A 23,093-nucleotide genomic window follows, 5' to 3' on the forward strand; every position below is an offset into this window, starting at 1 on the left:
TGCTCTATGTATAATGATTAGTGTTTTTAAAGCAACCTGAGTGTGAAATCCAGAACCAAAGAGTAAAAGACACAAACTCTTTCATGACTCACCTGAGAGATACTAAATTACCACCGCATGTACTTAATACAAGAGCTAGTTGGCCAACTTAAGTAAATTAAGAAAGTTTATTAAGTTAGCAATTTGTAATAAATAAATGCTGTCTCCGTTAGAATACCCTTACTAATTATATATATTAGCTAGAACTACTATTTAATGAAATTTTTAATATATAAAACTACTACAATGAATGCTTTTGAAAAAAAATAGATAAATATGAGATAAAGTGAATTTGAGTCTTATATTTAGAACTGACTTGAAAGTCAAATTAACTCTTATATTAAGGATAAGAGATAGTAATACAAAAGATGTCAAAGCTTATGAACAATGTGGCTTGCTGCAAAATTTATACTAACTTCGCTACTTAATATAAAACCCAATTTGTAATTCAATTTCTTCATTAAAACGGTCTTATATCAAAGAGAAATGTAACATTTTATGTGGATATTTAAAAGGTAATATGGTTGGTTAATACAAGTGGATGAGGAACATACAGTCCAGGGGCGTGTTTGGCGTAGACGGCTAGAAAGGCTATATATGCAATAGACCACATCCACGCGAGGCATTGATGGGGAAAGTGCATTAAAAATGGCTGCAAAAATTGTGAAAATTAAAGAAAAAAAAAAAAATCAGCCAAATGTTGGGGTACAAATTACTTTTCAACTTTTTTTCTACAAAATGTCCAAAGCACAATGTCATTTCCCCCCCTTCAATAATAAAATGGTCAAAATATCATAACAAATAATATATTTTTTAATACATTTGTTATGTTTATTAAAAATAACCTTGTGAAAAAGATTTGAACAATTGTATGTAAATGCGTTTTTAATAAAAAATACCAAAATAAAAGATAAAAAGGAAAAAAGAAAGACACATACTCCGAACATGTTTTTCCTTTGGCAATAGTGGTTTGTGGTTTGTGGCTTTTGTAATTGCATAATCCAACACCTGAGATTCATCAACTTCAGATTTTTCACTTTGAAATGATTTGAAAGAAATAGGAGAGAGATATGATTTTAAAAAAAACACACAAAAGAAGTAAAATTTAATATGTAATTTATATAAAAACTTGAAAAAACAAGAATTTAGAGAATAAAAGCACCCTATAAGCACTTCCTCTTGCTACTCTGAAACTTGCTTTATGAAATCCCATGCCACCTGACACTCTCCTGAAATAATTAAATTCACATGTTTATTTTTCATCCAAATTAATTCAATCAATAACCCAATTATATTAAATTAGTTCTAATTTATTTACCTGGAAATCAAATAATTTGCTGCTTCATATGCAGTTAGATACTAATTTTGACCATCCATCGTCAGATCACAGCCAAAGCATACCATATATACTGTCAAAATATATGCATCCGTACAATTGAACTTTTCTGTTATTTTCAAACATATGGATCTGTAAGAGTTATGTGATAGAATTAATGATATATTTTTTAAAATACAAAACCTACAAGCATTGTACTGCCACACCACAGGTAATGATACATATAGTGGAGTTGGGTGATATGGAAAAGCAATAAATATTTTTCCTTTTTTTATAACAACTAAAAATATTTTTCCTTATTCAAATGAATTATTAGTTTTTCACTTCGTCAAATTGAGCTTGATTTCTCTTCCAAGACGGTTTTTTTTTTTTGGTGTAAAACAATAAAAGCATCAACTTGGGTTCAGCACAAAATTCATATATTTTTTTCTTGCTGATTAATTATTCCAACTAATTTACACAATTTAGACTTATTTAGAATGGTTTGACAAAAAAAAAAGGACTTATTTTAGAATGGGTTTTTATTTTTTGATAAAGAAATTAGTTGTGTACGGTCTGAATTAATTGAAGGGTCAAGATTGACTGGAAACAAATAATATTTATTCAATTTACACAATTTAGACTTATTTAGAATAGTTTGACAAAAAAAAAGAGACCTATTTAGAATGGGTTTGTATTTTTTGATAAACAAATTAATTGTGTACGGTCTGAATTAATTGAAGGGTCAAGATTGGCTCGAAACAAATAATATTTATTAAAAAAAGTTAGAAAACTGGGAAATTTGGTCCAAAGTCCTTATTTGAAAATTTAATTAGCTAAAAGAACCTAAATTTCAATGAGTGCAACTATAATCTGTAAGTGTAACTTTTCTTCCGTTATATGCAACATATCATCAATGATGTGCAATAATTATCAATACAAAAATCATTTATACACAACGAAAGAAAAGTTACATTCACATATCATAATTGCATGCACTCAAATTTAGGTTTTTTTAGCCAATTAATTTTTCCAACAGAGATTTTTTAACCAAATTTCCCTCAAAAATTTACACACACACATTCGGCAAAACAAAATCAAAGGCTAATCATTCATGTCCTAATATATTGAAAAGTGAATTATTTTTTCCTTCTTATTTCTTAAGATGCCTTCTTTTTATACAGCTTCTGAGCTTCTCTCTCTCTCTTTTTTTTAATAATAATTGTCCCTATCATGGATTTTTAAGAATTCAAGTGGCTAATATATAATTTCATAAAATATAAAATTCTAATAAATCACACTGATTAATTCATTTCTCATACTTTATGCAACTTGTGAAAATGCAAATCGAAATCTTTTTTCTTTTCCTTTTTTTCCCCCAGTTATATAAGAAAGCTTGAACCTCACCATCTATTAATATCCCACCCAAACTTATCGATGACTTAAGGTTTCTAAGGGATATCATCATCAGCTCACCAAGTTTGTCTCATTGCATGAATCAAAAATTTAAAAATCCTTGTGAATGGAGCTTGTTGAATAATCAACATGTTCAAGAAAAAGATAAGATAATGAAAACCACAAGAAAAAAGGACCTTTTTTTCGTTGTTTTAACTAAGAATCCACAAAACAACAAATCATTAAGATCATGAGAAAAATCCCTTTGAGAAAAACAACATTTGAGGAAACCTACTGGAAGATTCAAATTCTAAGAAACAATATATAATAATTTAGAGACAGACAGAGAGAGAGAGAGAGAGAGAGAGAGAGAGGGTTTGAAGCTTACGTAATTGTTCGTTGTTATCTGCAGGAAAAAACGAAGGGAGAGAGAAGAAATGCAAACGCAGAAGGAGCCTTTTGATTCTTCTTTGTTTTATAATTTAGAATGCGAAATTTCATTAGATAGTTACGTAATTAATCAGAATGATCAGATGTTGAGCCTCTTAGAATTTTCAGAGGTAATTAGAATCCAAAATTTGTGGTGGTCTCATGCAGAATGAATCCATTGGCATGCCTGAAATATTGGAGAAGGACAGGCTTCTGCTACTCTACTCTTTTAAAGTTTTCCCATCAATTTATTATTATTTTTTCCCCTTTTTCCAATTAAGGAAAAATGGCTCAAATGAAATTCCATTCCAAATTTTTTGGCCAATAAATTTAAGTTTCTCTGAAAGGTTTGGAGTACATATTTGACATATTCCATTCTTCCACTAAGACAATTCATTGTGCCTTGGCACTGTCTTAAATTAAATATGCTTGAATCAACATCAAGTTTAGTCTATCCCCATCTAATACTTATTCCTTCTTCCAGAAATTTCAGAAAATGCTGCTTTGATTTATTCCCCTAATAATGCTCACAAATGATGTTTTTATGGTGGTCGTTGTCGCCGTATGGTATAACGGTTTGTGCCAACATAAGAAAAATAATTACATTTTAAGATTCCAAAATTTTAAATTGTCGATTAAAGATTTTGGTTCTTTACTGACATTTAAAAAAAAAAAAAAAAAGCACCCTGCTCGCATAGAGTTTACAAATCCAAGGAGCTTGAATCGAAATCTCCAATAGGAGAGTTAGAAATGTTAGAATTTAGAAATCTCATCCGAAATTATTTTCACATAAATTACTCAACAACAAACAATATATGCAATCTGAGAATGCCAGAATAAACAATGAAAAAGAAAAAAATTGCCCAATTGAAATTAAACAATTCCAACAAAGACATATATTCTTAAGTTTATTCCCCTAGACCAATTTGTTTACCACAATCCTCAAGTTGCCAGCGCCCAATACAAATTCAAATTCTCGTATTTTCCCACGTCACTTTCTTCTTTTTATCAAACATATGCGACTTTGTCGGTCGCCCCACTCAACATGGAAGGTATTCCCAACTGGAACAAAACCAGAATATGCTAATTAATACATGCCAATAAAAGCACATTTCATAAATAAAGATAAAGTATAAAAGGTGACACCAAGAACAAAAGGAAGCAAACTAGAAGATATTCATATACAAAATTGGAAATCATGGACGGCAAGCAAACTTGGGAAGAAAATCTGCACATGTTTCAACGTTTTTCTCCCACTTCTATTTCATGTAAAAATAAGTAATGACACAACCAAAGAGAGAGTAAAGCCTAAAAGAAGAAGAAATAAAAGAGACAGCAAGAAAAGTGGCGCGTGACCCTGCAAAAGCATGGATTGAAAATGACATCTACCGGCTAAAACTTGAACTGAACATCATCAACAAAAAACTCATGTCCTGCTTCAGACTTAGCTTGAGAGTCCCATGATGTTCTTCCTTCCACTCTTTTTACAGTGTTGCACATCCACCCACCTGCTTTTTTGGAATCTTGAACACTCCATCCAGAAACTCATTAACATGAACAATACTTAATACTATTTACAATTACAGTGCAAGCCCTAGATGATCAAATTTCATAACAAGTCTGTACACACCATTATATGCCGGGGGTAAAAAAGTAAAGTTGATATACCCCCATCAAAGAATTTTTGATTATGACCTGAAAAAATATCATCTTGCTTCTGTTTCTCCGTTCATCTTGGACCAGAGAGTTCCATGGCATAGGAATCCAAAGAATGTACATCATCATCATCATCCACTGCCATGCCAAACATGTGGGAACGATCATGAGCGTGGTCATCATGTTTTGAATTTGGCGCGGTGGTGGTAGGACGGGATGATGAACTGTTGCTGCTGTTGCTGTGAAAGGAGTTCATGCTAAGGCCACCATGATTATGTGATGCCGCCCATTTCTCTGCGAGGCCATCGCCTTCGAGCATCCGGACCACTTCAGACATTTTAGGGCGGTGGGTTGGCAAATATTGAGTACAGAGTAAAGCTACTTGTAACATCTCTCCCACCTCTATCCAGTCACAGTGACTACCTAGCCCTTTGTCTACCAATACTTCAAGTTTCTTTTCATGCTGTATTTTCTTAACCTGTCAAGACATACAGACAACATTAATCTCCCGTCTCAGCATTGATATTGCTTTTTTAGGCAATCATCAGATAACAATTTCAAGGAGAACAAACTTGACAGGTGACCTTACTTCAACTACACAACTTTCACAAACTGACATGAGGAACATCAATGATTTAGAGATATAAAAAGCCACGTGACACAAAACTTTACAAGTCAGACATGATAACAATCCGAGATATCTTCTTGCTTTGTGAAAAACATTTTAATTCAAACCCCCAAGTTGTATCCCAATTTAGATACAAACATGAAATCATGTGTGTTCAGGGAAATTCAAATTAGTATATGGGCTAGTAATTTGTCTTGTCAAAAACCCCAAAATAATGGAATTAAATCAACAGCTTCACGTTGCAGAATAAACTTACCCACTCCAGGATAGCGCCCTTTTGATTAACTGTTTTCCCAAACTCAAGGGCTGTCATTCCAGTCATAAGCTCTAACAACAGAATGCCAAATCCAAATACATCAGTTTTCTCTGAAGATTGGCCAGTGGAGAGGTATTCTGGTGCAATGTGGCCCACGGTGCCACGGACAGCAGTTGTGACATGAGAGACATCATGGTCAAGGAGTTTTGCAAGCCCAAAATCACCTACAACAGCCTCAAAATAGTCATCCAGAAGCACATTAGCAGCCTTTACATCTCTGTGTATTATCTTTGGATCACATTGCTCATGAAGATATAGAAGACCTCTCGCGGCTCCAATGGCTATCCTCTTTCTTGTGTTCCAATCCAAAGAAGGTTTGCCTACAAGTTATGCATTACAAGTTAATTGCTGAGGAATGTCTTGTCATAAACAAAATATTGAAGGCGAACAAAATGAGGCTAGTGAGGTTCTATAGGAAATAGCTTTCCACACGTCACTCCTTAGAACTGGTTTCTAACATCACTTGTTAATTGCCAGAGGTTCACAAATTATCTTCGAAATCAACTAGGAATTGAAACTACATTGCCCAGTGTGTCAAGAAACAGTCAGGTCAAAGATATAGATATATAATTGATGACAAATTCTCGGTCAAACAGAGGAATACTAAAATAGCGATCACCAACATACGATCACACAATCTTCATAAGAAACACCAGTTGTGTGAAGAAAACATTACCAACCTCTAAGCCTCGAAGCCACACTGCCATTAGACATATAAGGATAAACCAGAAGCTTTTCATTAGGTGTAGCACAAAATCCAATCAAACGAAGTAAATTACGGTGAACTGCCAAGCTGATCAACTCCAGTTCTGTTCGAAACTGCAATTCACCAGCACCTCCACTTACATCCTTCAGCCTTTTCACTGCCACCATTGTCCCATCTCCAAGCCTCCCCTGATAAACATTGCCAAAACCTCCCGCACCAAGTATGTTCCTGGAGTTGAAATTATCTGTTGCATGTTGGAGCTCTCTAAAAGTAAAACTTTTGAGATTTCCCAATCTAACAAGCCCCTCTTCTTGACAATCTGCAATAACACCAGCATACGGCTATTATTACAGCTTCTTTACCTAGCAATAAAGAACTGTCGTTCAAGCTTTACTTACCATTGATGTGTAGGATGGCTTGGGTCTGCAGTCTCTTCCTGTACCATAAGATCCCAAAAGACAGGAGTATGATGCTAGCAAAGCTGAGACTGACTCCAAGTGCAATTGCTAGCTTCTTGGACTTGTGATTTCCTGCAAAGAGAAAATCTATGTTGGTTACGAACCCGTGGTGCCGAATAATAAAAGAGGATGTAAAAGGATGAATGTACAATTTTTTTTTCAAAGAAAAAAGCTACCTTGTGACAGTGTTAGAGTGAAAGGAGCAGGTGTGAGGGTTGCTGATCGATAGCAACCTTCAGTAGAACTGCTTCCACAAATTAAGGGATTTCCCACGACGCTGCATGAATAACAGTGAACCATAACAAAAACCTCAGGCCAAACGGAAATTATTAAATTCTTAAATTAAATTAAATAATAGAACATCAAAGAAAGACCCATTAGTACAGAAAGGAAAATGAAAGAGACGACACACTTGAATGTTCTGGCTGGAGACGCGGGTAATGGTCCACTGAGATTGTTGTAAGACAAGTCTCTGTATGAAATAGGACTAGTATATCAGCGTCTCGACAAAAAGCAAAAGACAGAAAAATCTTGACAAACTGGGAAGAATTCAGCGAGAAGCAAGTTTGTTGGATTTCCGAGACATGACACAGTTGAAATGAGGATACTCACAAGAAAGAAAGCTGCGGGATTTTGGACAGTGACACAGGAAATGGGCCAGATAGTATTGTTGTTCAGCCTCCTACTCTCGTTTTGGACCAAGAAAACAAAGCATTACATTAGAACATGTGAAGCGAAAATCAACCATCAAAGAAAAGATATATTCACTTCATTCCTGCTCAAATACACGAGAACAAACTCTTCACCGAATAAAACTAAAAGAAGAAATTCAGCAGCAAATGATACATTAGAAACAATTAAGTTACACAGAGAAAGGATAGCACGATCTCATGTAGGTAAACAGCTACAATGCGAATAGCGTTTAACAAACTTTTATTAAGAATAAAGAACAAGAGATTTGAAAATTACTTACAAGTACTGGAGACTATTCAGCCGACTCATAGACCCTGGAATCGCCCCAGTGAATCCATTATTGGAAAGATCAAGAGTTTGAAGCTTAGGAAGGGCACCAAGCTCAGGTGGGATTTTGCCAGAGATATTGTTGTTCTGCAGTAAACTAGAATAAACCAACAAAGCAGAATAAAATTTTTAAAAAAATGGATTTCAGTAATCAGTCAGAAATGAAAAATATGACATGGTTTCCCAGATAGCGACTTGAGAGCTTCATGGCTGGTAGGTGGCAAAGGTTTGTAGAAATGGAAAAGAAACCAGAACAAGACACAGCAAACGAAGTAACGAAAATAAACTATGGTTCCATGTTCCTTACACTTGTCGAAGATTTGTCAGATTTGCGATTGCTCCTGATAGAGTTCCAGAAAGAGACTGGCTAGGAGCTCCCCTGCAAAACCCAAAAATATTGGAATTTCAAACGTGTGATCATAGCCCAACTGCAAGAGGATGAGGAGTAGGAGGAGGAGAACTCACAGGCCTATGACAAGTGAATCAGCAGAACAGGTGATCATAGCCCAACTGCAAGGGTCCACCGAGTTCTCATCCCAGTTGCTTAAAACTCCATGCGGGTCAGTCAGAGCATTTCTTATGCTCATCAAAGCCTCCACTGCAAAATAAATAGTTGAATCCCGAATAAAAGAAGTTTAGCACAAAGCACGGAGATTAAGGAGAGAGCAAACTAAACAAACCTTCATGGTTGCGAGGCTCGGAAGAGAAACAAAGTCCAGCACAGGAGAGGAAGAAGAGGAGAAGAAGAAGCAGAACAGCCGAACCGAAAGGCATAATTAAGGAACAAAGGTGGTGGGCATAAGCTCACAAAGCCGCTAAAGCAGAACTCACATAAACAAAGGCCACAACGATTATCCGAGCGCGGTTTTCTTCTTTTTGACAGTGTGTCCTTCTTTAGGTTGCTGCTCCTCTCTTGTGCTTTCTTGGACCTCTCAAACGGCCTTTTTCAGTCACCACCCCCTCTGCCTTTTTCAACAATCTGCACAAAAGAAAGGAGAGACGGAAAAAAGAAAAGAAAAGAAAAATAAGCGAATCAGGTGGGTGATACGAGTTGTCAGAGATGGCTAGTGCTAGTGTGCGCAGAATTTGAGAGAGAGAGACGTGACTGAGGGAGTGGGTACTCCTCAGATAGAGAGAGAGAGAGAGAGAGAGAGAGACGTACCAGTTGGACTCACTGCTTCTCCCATGACCATACCATATACTACTGCCTCTTTATATCTTCTCCTCTGCTCTTGCACAAGCCAGAACACAAGACAGAAGCACACGGGAATCAAAACGTCCATCAGAGGTTGATAACACACTAAAGGGGAGCATTTTGCTAGCACTGCATCTGCATTGATTTTGATAGCCTAAGACAATACTCTGATACCCTCTACTCAGCCCTCCAAGGCATCCTCATCATTTTGTTGTCTTTTACGAGGTCTTATCTATCTTTTCCAGCCCATGCCAAAGTGCTCCTACTAGTAAACACGCAAGAAGTTCCCTTAATCATTTCATTAATTGATTAATAAGCATTATCTATCTTCCAGTGTGCTCTTTTGGGGGAATGCAAGTCATTACTAGGTATTATTATCATTGCAATAATCTGAACCCGAAGTACTTGTGAGTTGGGAAAAGAACGAGGAAAAGTTTAACCATGGGGAAAAAGAGAAAGTGGGGGTTACTTTTTTGATTCAGTGTTTTTTTATATGGTTTCTCCGTTCTTTCTCGACTTTTGATTCGTTTCTCCGTTTTTTTTTAATTTAGTTAGAGGGTAGATCAGTTTTCGGAATCTCTTTTGGTTTTAAAATAGATCTTTGTTCGGGACTTTCGAGGGGTTTAGACTAACACTACAAAATATTCCCACTGACTAAAACGGGACCATGACGCTGGTGTGATTTTGAATCAACACCAGAAAAAAATTCCCTTTCCAGTTATGAATAATATTTTAACCTTTAAAGTTTGATGCGAATGGCTTTGTTTTTTTTAAAACCAATTAATCTATCGCTTTAAGATACTTTCTAGAAGCAAATACCTATTCAGGGGCACTACATCACCATGCCTCTATCCCTATTTCGGTCCATAGGCAAATGCTGCTCCATTATGAGTAGTTATGGACGAAATTTAAATTGTAAGGATATACTTGTATGAATTAGGATATGAACTCTCACTCTCTCTCTCTTTTTTTTTTTCCTTTTAATGTTTGTATTCTCTCCTTGCCTATTGGGATGTGCTAGAACGGTGAATTTTTCAGAAACAAAAGCTAAAAAATTGAAGTGTGCCCGTGTGTGTTTAGATTTATACAAGACTGGACAAGACTATGAGAAGAATGCTACGAAATGCGGATCTAATTAGTGAAAAATTGACTTATAAGATTGCGAACTCACATACCGATTTCATATAAAAGTATTATTAATAGGTAATTTACAAGTAATTTTTCAACCTCAGAAACATGTTCTGATTTTAATGAGGGGGTTGTTTGGATGGAATCAAAACCATATTTTAAAAGTTTTATAGTTACGAAGTAAATATAGAGTAATTTTTTATTTCGAAATTTCTGAAAAAACATTTTTGAGTGTTTTAAACACCTCAATTTTATACCCAACTCAGTTTCATGGTGAAGTAAATATGTAGAAGAGTTTGTTTCGTTTTGCGAAAAAAGTATTTTTGGGGGTGCTTCCAAACACCCTCCCAATTTCCATAACCCAACTCAGTTGTGGTGAGTGTCACATGGTTTTTGTCCAGGTGCAAATCTCTACTCTCAATTTTCTTGCACCTAAATCCAGTGGCTGATTTTCTCCACTAATGATATGACGTGGTATTTTATCAGCTGCCGGATAAACACAGCAAAACGGACGGTAGGGATATGAAGCAGGACACAAACCAGGAGTCAGGAGACACTCAGCATTCCGATCCCGAGGAGAGAGGCTTCACGTAAACTAAAATCGGAGCGACTGGGGGCGCAAGCATGGTTCTGTAATTGGAAGGTAAGATTCAATGCGAAGCAAAATACTTGCCGGCAAAAGAAACAACATTTAGGTAAACATTAGTTCCAATACTGCTTTTATTATTTTATTCAAATATATTAGGAAAATTTTTAAAAACTTATAGTTAGAGTTTGGAAAACCAAAAAAATCACACGACTTTGAAAATTTTCAAATTAGTCAATAGTCATAATGACTAAATTGAAATTTTAAAATCTTAACAAATTTAGAATGTTACCCATTTATTTTTGGAAAAAAACAAAAACCTTAATTCTGCATCACTAGTCCACCACCGAAGATCTGACATTGGCAGTGATCAATGACTACTCAACTTTTCTTTTTGGGATTTTTTTTTAGTATTCATAAAGTGGTTAGCAATTTTTATACTAATATTCATAATTTTATTAACATAACATGTTTGCTGGTAAAAAAAAAAAACCTAACATGTTTTTCATGTTTTTTAAATCAATATTTTCTTAGTATTCACAACTCTATTAATGTTATTAATCACATAATAATTTTAAAACGTGTCATATAATATGATTAATAGCATTAGCAAAGTTATCAATATCATTATTAGAGTTCACAACCATGTTACAAGTTTTTAAAAAAATCTCAATTTAAAATTTGAAAAATGTGTGATAAATAACATTAATGGAGTTGTGAGTTGTGTTAAAAGAATTGTTAATCCTGTTATGAATGTTGTAAAAATTCCACAAGGTTAGGTACTAACTAATTTCTTAAAGCTTAAATTTAAAAACCTACTGTATATAAAGTGGTTAATGGCGTTAATAGAATTATAAACATTGTTATAAGAGTCAACAACCAAATCACAAATGTTAAAAAAATCTCAATTTAAAAACTTAAAAATCATGTATTTAATAACGTTAATGAAATTGTGAATATTATTATAAAAGTTATCAATCAAGTTAAAAATATTTTAAAATATATTTATTGGTTGTTGGAGCTCGCGATGAGGATGAATTGAAATTTTTGTTTTTTAAAATAAATAGCAACATTTTAAAATTTCAATTTAATCATGGTGACTAATTTAGAATTTTCCCATTCGGTGACCTTTTGAAGTTTTAGAAATTCAACTATAATTTTTTTTAAAAATTTTTCCGAAAAATATTCTACAAATAAATTTTAAATAATCATATTTATTGGGTTAAATTGCATAAGATTAAACTTCATTTAAAACAAATAACCTCTTTCACCTTTAAAATTTAATAATCAACCCCTTAAATTTCCATGTAGTGGGTGCTGCTTCATAATCAGTGTAATAATATTGATTGGTCAACATATGGTCCATGGAAGGTGCCAAAGTGTGGCCACCCAACAATAACAGGCATTTGGCATAACTAAGTTGGTCCATGAAAACGATGTCAGAATTGAAAATCTGATTAAGTTAGGATTGTGTTTATTGCTTCCTCCCCACATGCCATTTCCTGATTCAATATTCAAGTTAAGTTGTAATCCCACTTATGTTTTTATAAGTATTTTTTTCACCACTCATGAGTTGTAGCTCCATTGAAGTGGAGCTCAGCGCAAATGACAAAAAAAAAAAAAAAGGCTGGGGCAAATAAATTCGGTTCAATCTGAATATTTTTAGGCTATAATAAAAATAATTCTCATCTTATTAAACTTTTTAGTTAAGGCAAAAAAATGAGGTTTTGAGTTCAGTCAAGGATAAGGTTTTCCTTTTTTTTTTTTTTTGAAATGATGATGTTTGATGGCCTTGTAACTTAGTAGCATAAAAACTTGGGATGTTGTAAGTTCAACCTTAAGTATGTTAATATCTGTCTTTTTAACTCTGCATGCTAATAGTTACTCCTCTGGTACTTAATATAGGACCTAATTGTTAAGTTGGTTTTGGTCCAAAATATAAGACCTATTTTTTTATATTTATCAATTTTCTCTAAATTACCCCTATGGATGCTCTCTCAACCATAATCAAGTAGAAGGGGAAAGGGGTATTAAGAAAGATGATTATGGTATTTTAGGAAAAATGTGTCACATTTCTTATAATTAACTAACTTACTTAACTTCCTTAATCTAATCAAATTAGTTAAATGGGTCTTATATTAAGGACCGGAGGAGTATTTTGTAATTTTGAAAGGGTTAAGTTATATTTAATACTCTAAAGTAATTTTCTAACATTATTTAGAATCTTAAAATATTTTTTTAATAATTTTATGTACATTCAATACTTTAAAATATTTTTTTAATAATACTCAGTATCTAAGTTTAGAATATTAAGTAAACTATAAATTAGTTTAAACATAAAAATATTTTAAGATGAGGGATGTGTTCCACTCAATTTTGAGAAGTAATATATAAATGAATATATGGCTCATAATTATCTTAAATCACTTGCAGCAATCTAAATTACGGGAATCATCAATCCTCTTGGATCCAAAATCTTTGTTATTGGGGTGCATTTATTCTTCTCGCATGCGTCAACAATTTGATTCTTCTTTTCTTCCTCCACGTATCCTATCCCTTTTTTTTTTTTTTTGCAAAAATAATTGCCTTCCTTTGTTTCTTATCTTTTACTTGAAAAGCTTCCTTCACCCAAGCATTTCTGATTTGGGGAAAGAGAAATACGACCCACTGGCCACTACCCCAAGCAAGCCCAGGAAGAGATACTCTCAGAATTTTTTTTTTTTTAAATTTTCTTCTCAAAATCTCATCTTTTTCGTTAAATCAAATAATGAATAATTCATATTTCATATTTTATAAAATTAGTATCATACTATTATATAAATAGAAGAGAAAAGATAGATGCTCATTTTTTAAAATATTAAATCTGAACCATTTATTTTTTAATTCAACAATACAGATAAATTTATAGGAGAAAAAGAGATTCTAAAAGCATCAGACCCATGCAAGCCCTTCTTTGATCTTTCCCACTTTTAGATATCACTTCAAATTGCAGATTCCATTCCAAATATATTCAACCAAACGGCACTAAAATTTATATATGCAATATGTTTTATTATACCCTGATTTATCTTTATTTATAATACCATCTCTTTTCGTATCCATTGTGGGACCAGATATTTTTATCTACAAAGTTAGTTACTTTTTTTCATTATTCTAAGTATATAAGATATATAACTAATTTATAAATATTAAAAAATAATTAAATTATTTATTTACTAAAAATCTGTGTTAAGTTCTTTTAAAACATTTTTTAATTACTCGTATTGGGTATTACTCCATTATCAAATCTTTGAATATGCGCAACTAATAATGAGAATTAAAAAAAGAGTTATAAATTTAAAAACAAAATAAATATTATAAAACCGAAATACTTTTTTTGTTCCGTTATTTTATGCACCAGTTTTGACGTCATGCCTTGGGACTTTTTCCAGGGATCCTCTCCTCCTTCCCAACCCTCCCTACTATAGTAGCAGTTTTTTTTTTTTTTTTTTAATTTTTGAAACAAGAGTATTCCCAGATACCTGAGACTAATTTCTTTCATACCTTGCGCAGTTAAAGAGCAGCCCTCATAATAAGTACTCCTCTGGTCCTTAATATAGGACCCGATAGTTGAGTTGGTTTTGGTCCTAAATATAAGACCCATTTCTCATATTTGTCAATTTTCTCTAAATTACCCCTATAGATACTCTCTTAACCATAATCAAGTGAAAGAGGGAGATGATGTATTAAGAAAGATGGTTATGGTGTTTTAGGAAAAATGTGTCATATTTTTTATAATTAACTAACTTACCTAACTCTAATCAAATTAGTTAAATGAGTCTTATATTAAGGACCGGAGGAGTACTTTTTTTGAAACTCGAACTTGTATTTTCTTTCTTATGAGAGTGAGGCCGATACTATCTCAACCAAGAACTTACCTGTTGGCAGTGTTTTTTTAAATTTCATAAGTTCCAGAGCTTCAGTTTTAATAACTTTATTGGGGTTAATAGTGTAATATAAAATGGTTATGTTCAGGTAAAACCAAACCTAAGTTTGTAAAGGCAGGATCTACTTTTCATGCTTTAGCATTTTCCAATAAATTCGAATATAAGGTTCAATAAAAAATAATTTATCTTCTAGATCCTTATGAGTATAATTAAGAAACAAAGTTAACAGCAGAACGAACTAGATGTCGGGAAAACCAAATGAAAATTAATTAATCAAATAATGAACTAGAATGCGTGATAATTAAGCCTTTTGTAGGGCAATCAAAAGTGCATTCTATGGCCTGAGTCCTGAGCAATGAACATGGATGAACATTGCAAATTTGGCGCGTGAGAAAGGAAAGAAAATGAAAAAGAGAGTTAAAAAAATAAATAAAAATAATTCATACTATTATTCTAAAAATAGCGAAAATAGATATTATTATGAATAATAGATATAAAAAAGATGTAATGAACATATAATTTTTTCCTCTTCCTATTACTTGAATCTTCTGACCCACCCCCCACTCCCCACACTTTGTTCAAAATTAAGATTCACCCTCATTTATACACGTAGAGTTATAAAACCCGTGAATAGTTTTTTATTTGATTGATGAGGATTTTCTCTTTCAAGATTAAGATTTAGAGCGTAAAGGGTTTTCATCTCTTCTAACATAAAATGACTATTTCCTCAGGATATAGAAATTAAAAGTAAAACCAATTTTGTGTGGCTTGAAATTAGATTGGAGGGCCATTTGAAATAGCTTATAAGTAATTTTTCAATCGTAATTTATAAAATACGAGGTAAATATGTGAAAAAAATTTATCTTGACTTACATAAAATACGCTTATACATACTAATGACCGTCGTTCCAAATAAGGTCTGAATTTTCCGAGTCCATCAGACTTTGGGCCTCGTCTGCAACCCTCGGCTCACTAGGGTAATTGCATCTCTCCTTTCGCCAGGGGAGATACTATTGCTAGGCCTGGGGCTTGGGGCACACACGAACTTGAAACTAAAAGAAGGAATAAAGAATCCACCCTGTTCGTTTTTATTATTAGTGTTCTTTCACAGAATTCATTCCTTATTTAAAGTTGATATTGATTAATATATATGTCCCTATGGTAGCATGGAAATGTCAGCAAACCTAACGTTTGATTCATTTTTATTTTTTAATTATGTGAAACGCAAAGACCGTGTTCCTTACGCTTCAGATCATACTTATACCTTTAACAATCTCATTAATAAAGAAAAACTCAATTGCCAAGCGGCAACGAGCAGACACATTGTTAAATTACCTTTCGTGTTTTTTATATTTATAAATTTATAAGTCATTGATCATCAAATTACTCTCTTTTCCAAGCATATACATGCACTCTGGCAAATTTTCTTTTTTCTTTTTTCTTTTTGCTTTGCATGTCTTGTCAGTAGTTCAAATTAATATTTATTATACCCTTTTTCACTTCATCAACTTGCGTGATTGTTAGATGAGTATACCCTTATTTATTAAATTTATTATATTGTTCCCTTATTAATTTTTTTCATTACATCCTTATAACTATAATATATTCATGTTATCGATTGCATTTTGAAAGAGAAGGAGCGGAGTAGGTGCATGTTGCATGATTGCTGGATGATCCCTCATCTTGCCAGGGCAGGGATATAGACGAGAAGGAGGCAATTTTATTTTTTTTGTTATCAAAAGACAATTTCAATCAAACAAAGTAAAATAATTACAAAGAAAATAACAACAAGCGTAAATATTGAAGTGTAGCTTGAGCGAGAGAGTAACATCCATAACACTACCATTTTATAGGTGTTTTTAAGACAGGAACAGGGCACAAAAGTTGTTGTTTTATTATCATTATTATTCATATAATAAATAAATAAAGGGAGTCTTTTGATTGTGAAGCATTTGCAGTTGGGCTTTGTTGTGATTTGCACATTGATTGTTGAATGGAACTCGTATAACGGATTACCTCTAATAGGAGGATACTTATGCTTTAACAAAAAAAAAAAACTCCTATAACGGGAAAAAAATATTGGAACTCAGAAATTCTGAACCTGCATGAGGGATCCAAAATGATCAAAAGCCTCACACTAGTACAAAAATAACGTTTTTTTTACACTCAATTAATTTTCTTATAACTTGATCAAATTATGAGGGGGCCAATTTAAACAAAATAAACTGTAAAAAATTAATTTAAATTTAAAATAAACTATAATGATCTGATTTAATTTGTCTTAGTAAATATAAGATTGTTATACACAATAAATAAATAAATGTATAAGATGAGTTCGAGAAAACAGAAAAGAAAAGGGCAACTCAATATTCTCATGTTTCAAATAAAGCATTAAATTGGTAGAATTTTTGAAATTTGTCCTCATTAAAGATTTATTTACCTTTTTAACGAGAATTAAATAAAGGTAAGATTAAAAACAATCATTTAATACTCTACAAGTGACTTATATTTAAGATTAAAAGTTTGTTCATATAAGTAACTTGTAATAAAGAGAAGAGTGGTTCAGGATATCCGTTCCACATTTAATGTGGTTTTTACATTAATGACCTCATGCTGGTTGGACATCTGTTTATTTCCAGATATGCTTCCAAAGCTCAAAGCAAGCCCACATGCACACCGTTATTATTTGGAGTTGGACTCCACTTGAGGTATTGGGCTTCTGAATTTTTGCGACCTGGTCTATATGGGTCTTGAGCTCAAAAATAATCGTAGAAATTCAAACATTTGCCTTAAGGCCCGTTTGACTTGCTGCAAACTTGTCTCAGGAAACAGAAATGGAAACGAAAACCAATTTCTCATTATTTGGTTCATTTGAAACATGCTTCTTTTCCCCATTTGGGGACTAGAATTTTTCCCAATTTTTGGGAATCAAATGGCAAGCATTGAGCTTAAAGATTGAAAGTAGCTCAATGCTAATTCATTATGGCGGCCCAGATTGAATTGTCCAAGTCCATCAAACACTGGAATGCCGTTTGGAGAGGCAATTGTATGCCTGCTTCAGGCTCTGCTTTTCGCCAGAGAGGAAAGCTTAGCGTGCATTTGGAAGGCCGTTTGAGGAGGTAAACGTGCATGAGAAAGTGTGAAACGTGAGTGAGTAATTTATTTAATGATGATGCATTGTTTGGATTCAAGTTAGAGGATAAATACACGGTCATGGCTTCATGTGTCGTAAAATATACTAGATCATTCCTTTTGGCATGGGAAGTTCAATTTACCATAACCAAGTTATTAGACTTTGAAACAGGTAAAAGAAGAGTCTCAGGATGGATTGGAACATGGTAATTATGAAAGCACTAAAACTACCAACAGTTTTTGGTTTATGCTGTTAAATTCTTCATATGGAAAAGAAAAACTTAACATAATTCATGAGTTCTGTGATCTCATTGTCTGCAAAATGTATAGATTGACAATGACTGCAATTTTTTTATTTTATTACATATTTTCTTTCTTTTCTATTTTTTAAGGAAAAAAGATGCAGTCTCAAGTGTTGGGTCTATAAGAAACATGTCGAATATGAAGTTCACAAAGGCTAAATAATGAGGATGATGCCTACATGCGGCCAATTGGTAGATCAAAAGATTGACTGCGGTATTTTAGAAGCGTCTGATAGGACTACTGCACTCTATCAAAAATTCATATCAGAAGTTTTGGGCAGAGTAGGAGTCAAAGTAAATTTTGCAGATGGATGCTTAGTGGCTTTGGAGGAGATGAAATCAGATTTTAAGGATTGGTACTCATCCATCTGCAAAAATTATAAAGAAAAATCAAATGATCATTGGTGTAAACATATTGAATTTGATTTGAAGAAGTTACTCAGGTAATTGCAAGGTACAAAGACTGATCGGGACACTGGTTCAAGGATTAGTAGGTCAGATTAGGATCAACTCATAGTCAAACTGGTCATATTAAAAATAAGAAAATTTAATTCATGACAACAAAATATAATAACATTAATAATCAGTAATAACAAAATATAAAAAAATAGAACAATAATTTAATTATAATAATAACAATATAACTGTACTATATTAAGATTCTTCATTTTTAGTATTATTTAATCACTAAAATTAAAAATATTATATTTGGTATAAAAATATTTGGTTATAAAAAATATTTATATTTAATTATAAAAATATTTTAATAAAAATAATATTTAGAAATTTCCAGCAAAAGTCTTACATGTGTGTGTGTATATGATATGCATTGCAATACAGAAACTCCATCACTTGTCTTTTAACCGGACTTCCCTCCTATTTTTTTTTAATTTTATAATATGCATTTATATGTCCCTTGGGGAACATCCGATAATATACATTTATATATCATGGGGGATAAAAAAAATCACTTGTAAGGTTAAAGATCGCAAGGCCATAAAAAACCGAAAAACAGAAGTTATGCTATGCCACTCATTAATGCTTTAATCTTTGGCCGTCTTTTTTTTTTTTTTTATAATTGGTTTTTGAACAGAGGATCCTTCTTCTTTCCTCTCTTTTTTCCTTCGTCCCTTATCTTTTATCTCTCTCAATCTGAGCTAATCTTTGTCTCTTTCCTTCTTCATGTTCTCACTTCAAGCTTCCTTCGCCGGCCATGTTCTTTCCGTCATTCAGGTACTCTCATAGTCCCTTGCCCTCGATCATCTCTCTAGTTTTTTTTCTTACCAGAAACCCACCCACACTCCTTTCTCTATTATTTGGTACTTTCTATCTTTGTCTCTCTCGTTCATGACCAGCAGAAAAAATATACACTAACCCAGATAACCCACCTCGTGGGTTATCACCGGTTTACACAGGTTCAAACCGAGTGACTACGGTTTCCTACCTTCCTGGTTGGAAAACCAAAGACCGTTGACTGGTTGACCTGTTTTCAGTGTGAACCGGTTGGCCCGGTCTGATTTTTTAAATAATTAAATTCTTTCATTTAGACATGATGATTGTAATTCTCCTCCGATTCAATAGCATGTAAGACGAGTTTGAGAATCCTCTTATCCATATATTCCACACGCAACATGTGAAACAATTGACTTAGTAACAACCAGAGTCTTTGTCAATGTAGAAAAGTACTACGTTTTGGCGTCCTTATAAAAAAATAAATAAATTCTTTCACTAATTTTAATAAAATTAATTGAAAATTATATTTTAACATTTTGATTTGAATTCATCGACGTATAATTCCCCTTGATTAAATAAAGCTATCAAATTGTTCAACTTTAACCTATTGACCAATTTAAAAAGTCATTTTTAAATTTTATCGTTATCGTTCAAAAACGAGAAAAAAAAAAGCTCCAACTATTTACCCCAAGTCATGCGTTATGACAATGAGTAATCTTTTGACGAAGAATTGATATTAGATTGTTATAGCTCCAATGTTTGTAATTATATGTTTAATAATTAATCAATATTTGCATGATGTTACATTGTTCTGGTTTATTACATTGAAATATGATTAATTGAGTATCTGATATGTTCAATTAAAATGTAAATTCATAATTATATAGAAAATATATATTATATAAAATTTTTTTCTTTCATATTTATTTTTAGGTTACATTATTTTGATTAATTATAAATTTAGACTATTTTAACTAATTCAGATGGGATAATGTCCAATTTTGTTCCGGAAGTTGTGGCTTAGGAGCTGTGGATATCTGCAAATTTTTTTAAGAAGCAATATTACTTCCAAAGTGTTAAAAATGTAGCAATGTTGCTCCACCCATTAACAAAATTAATTTTGATCGTTAGTAGACCAAATTTTGTTGAGTTGGCTCTGACACATAGAACTTAATGCCATGTATTACTCACCTATCATGCCACCTAAGCATCATCTTCCTATCACCCTTGGACTCATTGAAATCTTAGCTCTGCCGCACCTCCTCCTTGTTGGCAACACCTGTGAAAATAAAAAAATATGGTTCGGTCGTATTTGAGAATATTGTCTTTAATGCTATGTTTGGATGAAGAGAAAATAAGGGTGGGAGGAAAAATATGAAGGAAAATAGGAGAATAAGTGGTTTTTCCCCCCCCTTTTTGGATGAGAGAAGAAAAAAAAGCCGAAAAGAAAATAAGATGGGTTTCATATCTCATTTTTCTCCTAACTTTTCTCTCTCCATATGGAGAGAAAATGAGAAGAAAACAAATTTTTCCTTCCCTCCTCTTACATATATTTTTTCAGCAAAATAATACCTTTTTTTCATTTTTCACTTTATTTATTATTGTCATGTTTTTTTTTTGGCGTTTGCTTGATTGAAAAATAAAATAACTAAAATTATAAAAATCCTTCTAAAATCAATTGAGAGAGAAAATAAATAGAGTTGTTGTTTTGGTTTTTTTTAGCATTACAATAGACAAATGTTATTTATTTTTTTTTGACAAAATTATTTGATATTAAAATATAATAACATGATAATATATCTTTATCAAATAATTTGATTTAAAATATTTGATTATGTTAATGAAAATATGGTTTTTTATTATGATATTTAATTTGATTTTAATCAAGACACATTTTGGTATAATAGTAAGGATATTTTAGTCATTCACATATTTACTTTTTTTTTTGTTTTCTCTTGTCCGTCGAAATATGAGGAGTGATAATATTTTTTCTCCAATTTTTTTTTCTTATTTTCTCTTCTCTCATTTTCTTTCCTCTTAATTTTTCTTCCTATCACAGAGGATAAGAGTTATTCCACCACACAAGGTTAGAATAAAAAATGATACTTAGGATTAAACGAATCCTTTCGATATAGAGCAGGGTGACAACACAGCATAAATTTAAAACTTAGGAGAACAAAGAAAGAAGAAGAGAGCTCAAGGATAGAACTCAATGCACTTTGATCATGTACTATGCATTGCCTTTTATAGGCAGATAATGTGTGACCATTGGGCTCCCATAATAGTGATTAAAGACGGTCTTAATGATAGTTAAAAGGGCCTTTTTTAAATAATCAATTAAGGTGAATTAAGATATTTTAAGGCCATTAAATATGGTGAAAGAATAAAACTGACCGATTAAAATATATAAATGCTTTAATAGTCATATTTAACGGTCAGTTTTAAAGAGTCATCTCTTTAGTCATTATATTAGTTCAAGCTCACATCTTAGTAAACATTAAGGTTTTCTTAATATTAACTAATATGGAACTTTTTTTTAGACACTTAGCCACTAAAATCCCAACACTTCTTCCCAAGCCTTCACCCATCTCATCTCACAATAGTTAATCTTCCTTTCTTTTTCGCTCCTTATAACCCAAAAAACTTCGTATCTGCTTCGTCAAAGCGAAATGTCTATAGAGGCTGTGGTCTTTCCGCAAGATCCATTCAACTATAGTTACATGTTAGGACTTGGTCATGGTTTAGAAGCAGAGCAAGAGAGAGGCTTCGCTGGGATCACAGGCAGAGTGAATTGAGATTATTCTTTGGTGCCGCAAGATGTGAAGGAGTCATGGGATGATCCACATTGCCATGTAACGTAATCGCTGCGAGCAGATAAATGAGTACCTGGCCGTGCTCCGATCCTCGATGCCTCCTTCTTATGTTCAAAGGGTCAGTATAATTCTCACTCTTTGCTTCATTTCCTTCTTCTTTGATCCGTATCCAAATTCATTACTTCTTTTCGTTTGTTATGTCCCGAAAGCAGGGTGACCAAGCCTCTATAATTGGAGGCGCCATTAACTTCGTAAAGGAGATGGAACAACCCATTTTTTGTTGTTTCGTAATTGCTCTGTTTTTAAGTACTAAGTACAGGGGTGCTCGACAACTACAACTGTATATGCTATAATCTCTTCGAAGCTGTTCATCACTATTGTTTTCGTTTCCTTTTTATTGCATACCAGATCTTATTATATATTATGAATCCTAATTACATATTACTAATCTAAAGTTGCATGTACCTGATTCCAATTGTAGATTGAAGATATCTAGTTACATATAATATCTTATTGTATATCACGGATCCTAATTATATATCATTGATCTAAATGTGAATATTACCGATTCTAATTGTATATATATTACTATTTTCATAAATAAATTTCTTTGTGTAACACTCAAACAAATTCATATTTGCAAATTAACATGATAGAAAAAGGATTCATCATATGCAATTAGCATTTGTAAATAAGAATTTGTTTGTGAGCCACAAAGGAATTTGTTTATGTAAATAGTACTCCTCTGATCCTTAATATAGAACCTAATTGTTAAGTTAATTTTGGTCCTAAATATATGACCTATTTCTCATATTT

The 23,093-nt window shown here is 32.7% G+C and overlaps 1 pseudogene; it reads right to left on the reverse strand.

The window, feature by feature from the left end:
* Window positions 1-4,758: 4,758 nt before the first annotated feature.
* LOC114732318 (probable LRR receptor-like serine/threonine-protein kinase At2g23950) lies at window positions 4,759-21,743 on the reverse strand (annotated as a pseudogene).
* Between the last annotated feature and the right edge of the window lie 1,350 nt (window positions 21,744-23,093).

This window comes from Neltuma alba, unplaced genomic scaffold (assembly GCF_004799145.2).
Source record: "Neltuma alba isolate B1F8T4 unplaced genomic scaffold, ASM479914v2 tig00012902_pilon, whole genome shotgun sequence".
NCBI lineage: Eukaryota > Viridiplantae > Streptophyta > Magnoliopsida > Fabales > Fabaceae > Neltuma > Neltuma alba.